An 11,169-nucleotide genomic window follows, 5' to 3' on the forward strand; every position below is an offset into this window, starting at 1 on the left:
ATCAATAGATTTATTATGCATTGTAATGAGTGCACCTTTTGTGAAGCAGACAAAGAGTCACTGGAACATTTGTTTTATTTATGCAAATTCTCATAGGGATGACCTCTATGCTTGGTTAAGTTTGAAATATGTAATACCTGACTTTGATTTTAAAGCTGTAAAATATCTGATGTTGATTTTTTGCTTAATAATATTGTAATTTTGGCCAATTACTTCATTCATAAATGCACATTCTTTAATTAGCCCGCACTTTCTTATTTTTTTTTTCAGAAAGATTTAATGATCTTCTTCAAATCTTTAAAAACCATGTGTCATAAAAAATCTTCCGAAGGTATTTTTGGATAATTAAGCCCCTAGTAGGCCTATGTATTTTTTTTTCTGTATGTTTGTATTTATATTTCTCTCTGGATATTTATATTGTTTATTTTTGTTATGCTGTTATTTGGACTTTTTGAATTGTATTAAGATTTTTCTTATTGTTGTTGATTTGGCATTTTGTATGTTCTCTTTAAGCAAATAATAATAAAATAACAACGTGCAGTAAACGATAAAACTGTTTGCACTACAGACCAGTGTGTTCATAATTAAGATAATACAAACCAATTTGCAATACCAATCAAAAACGAGCTGTTTTGTACAGCTAAAAATAGCTGGACGCAGATGAGACCGGAAGTCATGCCCATAAAATTCACAGATGGCTGCACATGCTCTGGAATAAAAGGTACTGTAATATTTTATTTAAACATATTTTTTAAAAGTTATACCTTGGCTTATAAATACTATCGTTTCTTTTGAGGAAATTAACATCAAGGTCAAGTTAACTCAATATCACGTCGACTGTTTATATCACTTTCATGCGAATCCAAACCTGTTCAGTCCACTTCGCACTAGCAGCATGAATGTGTTTTTTAAATCGCTTTTTCGTTTGAGCTTTTTGTCCTAGTAGAGGTTCCGTCTCAGCTGAACTGATGACAGTCACATGATACAGTGTAGCGTTTCGTTTGTACAGAAGATATCTCCACATATCGACACTCGTAAGTGTTATTTATTTAGTTTTTGTTTGAATTATGTCAAATATCATCAATGTCATTTAGAAACCGTCTTGTTTTTAAAACGCGAAGGCCGTGAACAACCCATATAGGCCACTACAAAAATACCAACATCTTCCTCGGTTTGTCTTTTTGTAAGCATTTAAATGTTCCTTCAGCAAGGTTTTGCCTTATTTTCATAGCAGATTGTTTCTGGATTGTCATTTATATCTATATAAGAAAAGATGCATTTATGAAGAACCAACTTGATTTCATTTGTTTTTTAAATTTCGTTTTAAATATTTCAGAGATTTTAATTTTAAAGAAGTTAAATTACTATAATCGGAATTACCATTGGTTAATTAATAATATTATTATATTTTAGGCCATTATATGTTTTGTTTATAAGTGCTTACAATTGTGGTCATAAGTTTACATGCACCTTACAAGGATAATCGGTGTAAACTGGTTATTACTTATTACTATTATTATTTTTGAGAGCCATTTAAATATCTTATTGCTTCTAAATAGCAGAGTAAATGAAAAGTAAGCAAAAGTAAGATTTGTAAACAAAATATCTAAATAAAAACATGCATTTTTCATTTGGAAACGGTCTTGTTTTTAAAATGCGAAGGCTGTGAACAATCCATATTTCTAAATACACCAACATCTTCCTGGGTTTGTCATTTTTTGTAAGCATTTAAATGTTCCTTCAGCAAGGTTTTACCTTATTTTCGTAGCAGATTGTTCCTGGATTATCATTTATATCTATATAAGAAAAGATGCATTTATAAAAAAACGATCTGATTTCATTTGTTCAATGAAATTGACTTTATTTTTTAAATTTTGTTTCAAATATTTCAGAGATTTTAAAATTAAAGAATTTAAATGACTATAATCGGTATTACCATTGGTTAATGAATAATATTATTATATTTCATGCAATTATATGTTTTGTTTTTCAAATGCTTACTGTTGTGGTCATAACTTTACATACACATTACAAGGATAATCGGTGTAAACTGATTATTACTTATTACTATTCATTATACTGTCATTTGTTGTAAGCATTTAAATGTTCCTTCAGCAGGGTTTCTTCTTGTTTTCATAGTAGAGTATTTCATAGTATTTATAAGTAAAAATGCATTTATAAAGAACCTACCTGATTTGATTTGTTCAAAGTAGTAGACTTTTTGTTTCAAATTTCAGAGATTTTAATTTTAAAGAAATGAAATTGCTACCATCGGAACTACCGTTGGTTTACGAATAATATTATTATATTTTATTTATATTTTAAAGTAAGATTTGTAAACAAAATATGTATTGTCTGTTATGTTGAATAGCTCATTCAAGGCAGTACTATAGAAAAACAAATGCATTTTTTTAAGTAGTTATTAAAATGTTAAAGTTTCTGAAATGGCTATGTAAACCTCTGTACTTCATGATTTGTGTCTATAATAGAGAAGTTTTGTCATATGAAAGTGCAGCGTAATGATAGTCAGCTGTGTTTGTGTGTCATCTGTATTTTTAGCTCATTGATTGGACTCATGGACTGAAGTGTCATCATGCCTGTGAACGCCGCTGTGATTAGAGGAGTTCAGAAGCTGGTGCTTTATGAGACCAGAGCTGTAAGTCACATTTCGTTTATTTTTCACGAAGAGTTAATGCATTGCTTTGAATATGGTTTTGAACCTAAATATCATGTTTATCAGATCAGCAGATCCTGAATGTGAATATATGCATAAAGAGTTTTCTAAGCAAAATATGTCACACAGATGTTAATGCCACTCTGTGCAGCTAGATGGCAGTGTTCAGCTTTTCTACAACTGTCCCTGATGTCTGATTTACTGTGTGAGCTGTAGCATAATGTCATGTCAAATCTGAACAGCATGGATTGCACCAGTAAATGTGCTACTGAATATGTTGTTCTGCTAATTTATGCTGTGTAAACCACGATAAAAAAATTAAAAAAAAACTTGTGGAAGTTGCTTAATCATATGGAGAAGGACTTAGTAAGCAGAAAAGGGCACAGTATTTTGACAAACTAAAGTTAATATGTGACCCTGGACCACAAAATCAGTCATAAGGTTAAATTTTACAAAACTGAGGTGTATACATCATATGAAAGCTCACCTTCTATTGATGTATGGTTTGTTAGGATTGGACAATATTTGGCCGAGATACATCTATTTGAAATCTGGAATCTGAGAGTGCAAAAAAATCAAAATACTGAGAAAATCACCTTTAAATTCTCCCAATTAAGTTCTGAACAATGCATATTACTAATGAAAAATTACATTTTGATATATTTATACAAAAAATCTTCATGGAACATGATCTTTACTTAATTTCCTATTGATTTTTGGCATAAAAGAAAAATCAATAATTTTGGCCCATACAGTGTATTTTTGGCTATTGCTACAAATATACCCCAGCGACTTAAGACTTAAGGTTTTGTGGTCCAGGGTCACATGTGTTAAAAGATACATACGAGCAGCATTAAGCAGTATTAAAAACAATGTTTTTTCATGCACCTATCAAGTTTGAGATTTGGGGTTTTTGGTTTTTCATAAAGTGTTTTTTCAGACTAGTGGAAAGAAAACATCCAAAAAACCGCACTTTATTTATTTGTGTCAACAGATTTCCATTACAATGCATATTTTTAAAGGTGTTTTCTCAAAAAGAGTTTTTTCTTCTACACTGAGCCATAAATCTCCACTTCAGTAGCACTTACACACACCAAACTTTACATTTGTATTCCTGTCAATATGCTGAAGGTTTTTACAGAGGGGTTTGTTCAGATATAATTTGCTTGATTTTATACAATGTTTTATTTCCCCCCCCCCCCCCCCAAAAAAAAAAAAAAAAAGAAATATTGTAAAAAAAACATTACAGAAAAATGAGGCAAAACCCCATCCTGATTTTTTAAATATTTTATCAATAACAATATGCCTTTCAAAAGAACAAGTTTTATGTTCACACCTAGGGTCATTCATGGGAAATATTGCTCTGAACTTTGGTGTAAATGAGTTTTTTTTTTCCATTATGGACCTTAATATCTCAACATCCATCAGACTCTATTGTCTGATGTCAAAGGATGTGAAAGACATGGTACATATCAGACCATTTACCAAGTTTGATGCTTATACATTGAAAATTGAGGTTTCTATGGACATCTGAAAACCCTTAAAGTAATAGTTTAAAAATAAAGTAGAGGGCCAGCATTCAGGTGTAAATTCAGTAATAATGCTGTGAGTTGTAATTCATGCAGTTCTGGACGAGAACTCAGAAAATTTCATGGACCTGGCACAACTAGTTCTGGAGATATTTCAGTCTGAACATGGTCACTCAGACTGTGATGCCAAAACGGGGTAAAAAACTAGCATTTTTACAGATTTTTGGTGAAAAAAGTACGCACAGTAGAGATCTGAAATTTTGTATATGATCTATTGGGCATATTATCCATCACATGGATTTTTTTCAGACAAATCTGAGGAGGTCAGGTGGGAAACTTTTCCAAAATTTGTTGATTCCAGCTGGAATGACCCATATTTCTATTTAGGTTCTATTTATATTTATTAAATTTTTTTATAAATCGCTTTTTACTAAATCACTCTTCACTTTGTGGTGAAAATAATGTTGTAAAACATGCATGATATGTATTTTTTTGCAAAAAAAAAACAAAAATGCAATTAAATTAAACGTAAAACGTTTTAATATTCATTTTTTTTTTAGCAGTATTACATGTATTTTTTTTATGCTTAGACCCGTTTTCTTCTTTGACCTATGTGCTTTTAGTTTTTTGTGTAAATATTTCTTTTTTGGTTCAATTTATATTTATATTAGTATTTTAATTAGTAGGTAACATACTTCAAGGTAACATTTTCAAGTTTTAAGTTCTTTATCTTATATTTTTTACTTTTTGTAAATTAAATTAAATTTAATTTAATTTAAGGATTCTCAAATTGAATGATTCTCGATCTGCACACCGAGTCCTGATCTGAAATGATGGTTCGCAAATCATTATTCACATCGGGACTTCGGATCGCGAATCATTTGATTCAGATTGGGACATCGGAGCGGATTTGCGTTTTTTTTTTTTTTTTTTTTTTACGATTTCTTTTTTTAATAAACAGTAGAAAACATTAAACCATTAAGGCATACAGTTATAAAAAAATAAAACAAAAGCAACAACAAAAAAGAAAGTATACACAAATACAAATAGCTGTTTTACTTAGTGTAGCAAAGCCATGGTTAATTTGTGGTTACCGTGTTTTAACTATAGTGTAATAGTGTTAATAGTGTACATATTCCATGGTTAATTTAATTTAGAGCCAGATGTTTGCTTGTGTATGTGAACTTTAGCTAGCAGGAAACAAATGAACTAAGTAATATTTTCCTACATTCTCTTTTGAGTAGTAAGTCCAAAGAAAACGTCTTTAAAATAGAAAGAAAGGTCACTTACAAAATCAGATTGGTTAATAAATTAGATTTATTAACCAAAAATTTGGATGAACTCATAAATCTGTTGTTTGATCTCTTCATATTTAAGAGAGAACTATAGTTTCCAAAGTTGTTTGTTATGATTTTCAAGGGTGTAGAATTTAGTAGAGACTCTATAACATGTTATAGCAATAATTTTGATCTAACAATTAAATTGTTTGTCTGCTGTTATGTTATATTGTACAAAAAATATCAGCATCAGTCCATTTTATGTTTTTATTTTCCAGTTTATTTAATAGTCATATAATGTAAATATGACTCAGGCTCCTTCTCTTGTGTTTCTGGTCCATTAGGTAAAAATGATGTGTCCGATTAAATATTCTGCTCAATATTGTGAAATAAAACACTGAATCAAGTGCAGTACACTTCATTTTCTGTGAGCAGACATACAGAGGGTGCAGTACAGTGTGAGTCCATTGTGTCCCTTTAATTTCATGCTGTATTTTACAGTCTTTTAAGCACAGAACAGGGCAGATCAGAGCATTTATGAGCGCAGATGTCATTCAGGACAGAAAACCGACTGTAATAACAGAGAACAAGACCAGCTCTCTTGATCCTCAGTGTGTCGGCGACTGTGTTTTCATTGTGTCCGTTTCACTGGGAGTCTTTAATGCATCTTACCAGGAAATCTGTCCAAATCAGTGTTGTTTTTGACAACCATCTTAGATTTAGTCTTAGTCTTTTGGACTAAAATGCTTCTTAGTTTTAGTCAAATTTTATTCACTTCTATATGTGATAGTTTTAGTCCAATTTTAGTCGACGAAAAGTCAAAAAGGTTTTAGTCTAGTTTTAGTCGACGAAAAGTCAAAAAGGTTTTAGTCGACGAAAAGTCAAAAAGTTTTTAGCCGACGAAAAGTCAAAAAGGTTTTAGTCTAGTTTTAGTCGACGAAAAGTCAAAAAGGTTTTAGTCTAGTTTTAGTCGACGAAAAGTCAAAAAGGTTTTAGTCTAGTTTTAGTCGACGAAAAGTCAAAAAGGTTTTAGTTTTAGTCGACGAAAAGTCAAAAAGGTTTTAGTCTAGTTTTAGTCGACGAAAAGTCAAAAAGGTTTTAGTCGACGAAAAGTCAAAAAGGTTTTAGTCTAGTTTTAGTCGACGAAAAGTCAAAAAGGTTTTAGTCTAGTTTTAGTCGACGAAAAGTCAAAAAGGTTTTAGTCTAGTTTTAGTCGACAAAGTCAAAAAGGTTTCAGTCTAGTTTTAGTCGACGAAAAGTCAAAAAGGTTTTAGTCGACGAAAAAGTCAAAAAGGTTTTAGTCTAGTTTTAGTCGAAGAAAAGTCAAAAAGGTTTTAGTCTAGTTTTAGTCGACGAAAAGTCAAAAAGGTTTTAGTCTAGTTTTAGTCGACAAAGTCAAAAAGGTTTCAGTCTAGTTTTAGTCGACGAAAAGTCAAAAAGGTTTTAGTCTAGTTTTAGTCGACGAAAAGTCAAAAAGGTTTTAGTCGACGAAAAGTCAAAAAGGTTTTAGTCTAGTTTTAGTCGACGAAAAGTCAAAAAGGTTTTAGTCTAGTTTTAGTCGACGAAAAGTCAAAAAGGTTTTAGTCGACGAAAAAGTCAAAAAGGTTTTAGTCTAGTTTTAGTCGACGAAAAGTCAAAAAGGTTTTAGTCTAGTTTTAGTCGACGAAAAGTCAAAAAGGTTTTAGTCTAGTTTTAGTCGACGAAAAGTCAAAAAGGTTTTAGTCTAGTTTTAATCGACAAAGTCAAAAAGGTTTCAGTCTAGTTTTAGTCGACGAAAAGTCAAAAAGGTTTTAGTCGACGAAAAGTCAAAAAGGTTTTAGTCGACGAAAAAGTCAAAAAGGTTTTAGTCTAGTTTTAGTCGACGAAAAGTCAAAAAGGTTTTAGTCTAGTTTTAGTCGACGAAAAGTCAAAAAGGTTTTAGTCTAGTTTTAGTCGACGAAAAGTCAAAAAGGTTTTAGTCTAGTTTTAGTCGACGAAAAGTCAAAAAGGTTTTAGTCTAGTTTTAGTCGACCAAGTCAAAAAGGTTTCAGTCTAGTTTTAGTCGACAAAAAGTCAAAAAGGTTTTAGTCTAGTTTTAGTCGACGAAAAGTCAAAAAGGTTTTAGTCTAGTTTTAGTCGACCAAGTCAAAAAGGTTTTAGTCTAGTTTTAGTCGACGAAAAGTCAAAAAGGTTTTAGTCTAGTTTTAGTCGACGAAAAGTCAAAAAGGTTTTAGTCTAGTTTTAGTCGACCAAGTCAAAAAGGTTTTAGTCTAGTTTTAGTCGACCAAGTCAAAAAGGTTTCAGTCTAGTTTTAGTCGACGAAAAGTCAAAAAGGTTTTAGTCTAGTTTTAGTCGACGAAAAGTCAAAAAGGTTTTAGTCTAGTTTTAGTCGACGAAAAGTCAAAAAGGTTTTAGTCTAGTTTTAGTCGACGAAAAGTCAAAAAGGTTTTAGTCTAGTTTTAGTCGACCAAGTCAAAAAGGTTTCAGTCTAGTTTTAGTCGACAAAAAGTCAAAAAGGTTTTAGTCGACGAAAAAGTCAAAAAGGTTTTAGTCTAGTTTTAGTCGACGAAAAGTCAAAAAGGTTTTAGTCTAGTTTTAGTCGACGAAAAGTCAAAAAGGTTTCAGTCTAGTTTTAGTCGACGAAAAGTCAAAAAGGTTTTAGTCGACGAAAAAGTCAAAAAGGTTTTAGTCTAGTTTTAGTCGACGAAAAGTCAAAAAGGTTTTAGTCTAGTTTTAGTCGACGAAAAGTCAAAAAGGTTTTAGTCGACGAAAAGTCAAAAAGGTTTTAGTCTAGTTTTAGTCGACGAAAAGTCAAAAAGGTTTTAGTCGACGAAAAGTCAAAAAGGTTTTAGTCGACGAAAAAGTCAAAAAGGTTTTAGTCTAGTTTTAGTCGACGAAAAGTCAAAAAGGTTTTAGTCTAGTTTTAGTCGACGAAAAGTCAAAAAGGTTTTGGTCTAGTTTTAGTCGACGAAAAGTCAAAAAGGTTTTAGTCTAGTTTTAGTCGACGAAAAGTCAAAAAGGTTTTAGTCTAGTTTTAGTCGACGAAAAGTCAAAAAGGTTTTAGTCTAGTTTTAGTCGACGAAAAGTCAAAAAGGTTTTAGTCGACAAAGTCAAAAAGGTTTTAGTCTAGTTTTAGTCGACGGAAAGTCAAAAAGGTTTTAATCTAGTTTTAGTCAAAAAAAGGGAAAAAAGTATTCTTTTAACAAATTAATGTAGGTCAGTAAGTATTTTGCTGTTGGGTAGTGTCACTTGTAAGTTCTGAAAATAGCAGATCTATAGTTCAACACAATGTGAGCTTCCGGATCGACTATTTTCACCAATAATTACAATAATGAAGGAATGTTTTAGAACATAAAAGACAAACAAGGATGGAATGCTAAAACGGCTTGCCATACTAGTATAGCAAAGAGTATTTAATGCTAAAACGGCTTGCCATAGCGTCAGATACTTTTTAAGTTTTAATTGGCATGCACAATAAGCAGAAATGTCATGCATTTTAAACGTCTGACGGACCACCCACTAACATTTTCGTCTATTCTCGTCTCGTCAACGAAAACTCACACACGTCTCGTCATGTTTTAGTCATCAACGAGCCATTTTTATCTCGTCATCGTCTCGTTATCGTCATGAAAAAAAGTGGCGTCAATGAAATGATTTCGTCATCGTTGACGAAAACAACACTGGTCCAAATAAAGAGCAGAATGCCTCAATCCCTGCTGTTTTTCTTCTTATCCAGTCAATAACTCTTCAGCTCTAACCGTATGTCTGATATTCGGGTTGATCTTAGCAAAACTGTCAAGAATGACTCCAGTTCATACTTTACTTCAAAACCAAATTACAGAAGTAAAGTATTCTTGCATAAAGAAAATAGTCTATTTTGAGTCTGTTTTGTTGCATTTTCATGAAATGCAATGTACAGTATGTGATTTTTAAATATTATTTGCTAAAAAAAACATTTTATCACAATAATGAGATTTTGAGAAAAAAGTTCAGACAAATTACAGTAATTAATAATATCTTTTAGAAGTAAAAGTGTGCTGAGTTGTTAATTTTGAATGGCTTCATTCATTTTCTTTCTGCAAATATGAATATAATAAATATACATTTTTAAAATGAATTAATTCATTTAATTAATTTTTTACAATTTTGTAATATTGAATATTAAGATTTAATGTGGCACTTTCGTCCATTCTGCCTTTTAAAAACATGTTTCATTTTTTTTGCATGTTGAAAACGGTTAATTGATTATAATTCTTTCTTTCTTTCTTTCTTTTTTTCAGAGGTATTTTCTGGTGGGCAGTAATAACTCTCAAACGAAACATCGTGTCTTGAAGATCGACCGCACTGAACCACGAGATCTGGTCATTATTGATGATAAGGTGAGCCGCTCATAATCTTCAGAAACAAGTCAGCATTTCACTTCCATGATGTGACGCCTTTTATTGGTTTCATGTTTGCATGTAGCTTTAATTTATATTTATTTTAGTAATTTATGTGCTGTTGTGCTTTTGTTTTATTGGTTTACATTATGTATGTATACTGTGTATTTTTATTATGTATATATAAAGAATCACATAGTATATATTTTGAAAATATTACATGTATATATTTATATTCATATAATTTATAATATATATAAATAAATATACAAACATAACATTTTTCTTAAATATATAAAAATATTTAAGATATATATTTAATATTTATGTATAAATATGCACAGTACACGCACATATATTATGTACACAAAAACTTTTATTTTGGATGCGATAATTCGTGATTTATTCCCCAGTACTAATTTCCTATGTAGATTAAATTATATTATTTTTAGTTTAACTCTAAAGCGCATAACGTTACGCACATTTGTCATTTTTATTCGTTTTAGGTGATTATTAAAATATATTGTTTTTATTTTAGTTTTACTAGTATTAATAATTAATTTTAATAATTTACTAATATGTGCTTTTGGCTTTTTAGGTTTAGTTTTTACATTTCTACCTAGCTTTATATATATATAATAGGTTTAAGCTTAAAGTTTAGGATTTATTTCAGTAAATCAATTTATATTGCTATTATATTTTTTATTATTTTATTTTTACGTTTTCTGTTTTTAACTGTAATTGAAGTTTGTTTTTGTATTTATTTTTATTATTTTTGAAATGTCTGTATTTCTTATTAGTTTTAGATGTTTAACCCCTTAACTGTCACCGTCCCACCTGTGGGACGCTTGGCGCTCTTTTTTCCGTTGTCCTTTTTCTCTATCAAATGTTTTAGTAACCATCATAAATTATATATCATTTGAAAGCTTAGAAGCTCAAGAATCATCCCGTGAAAACCATTTTGAAATCGGACATTGTGTTACCATGAAAATGGTACTTGATAATCGTTTGGCGGTCTCCTCCCCCTTAGCATTGTCATATTACAAAATGCATTACGGTCTTTTTGAATCACAACTTTTTACAATCTTGACAAAAAACATATCATTGGAAAGGTCTGAGTCTCAGGATTCCATATGTGGTGGTTATTTTGTGATATAATGAAAAATCTCAGAAAAATTCAGACTTTTATGACAGAAAAATGCATTAAAAATATATATATGGCGTTTGAATGGCACCCGGTGGCTATTTGTGGTATAACGCCCTAAACAGACTTTCACAGGAACCTCAATTTTTTTCATATCAACTTCAAATTTGGAACATCACTTATTGAG

The 11,169-nt window shown here is 30.8% G+C and overlaps 1 long non-coding RNA gene across 1 annotated transcript; it reads left to right on the top strand.

Annotated features, from left to right (window-relative positions):
* Window positions 1-968: 968 nt before the first annotated feature.
* LOC141283144 (uncharacterized) lies at window positions 969-9,838 on the top strand. Its single transcript, XR_012338103.1, has 3 exons — window positions 969-1,034; window positions 2,560-2,656; window positions 9,740-9,838. It is a non-coding gene; the product is annotated as an uncharacterized lncRNA (long non-coding RNA).
* Window positions 9,839-11,169: the final 1,331 nt, after the last annotated feature.

This window comes from Garra rufa, chromosome 13, assembly GCF_049309525.1.
Source record: "Garra rufa chromosome 13, GarRuf1.0, whole genome shotgun sequence".
Classification (NCBI taxonomy): domain Eukaryota; kingdom Metazoa; phylum Chordata; class Actinopteri; order Cypriniformes; family Cyprinidae; genus Garra; species Garra rufa.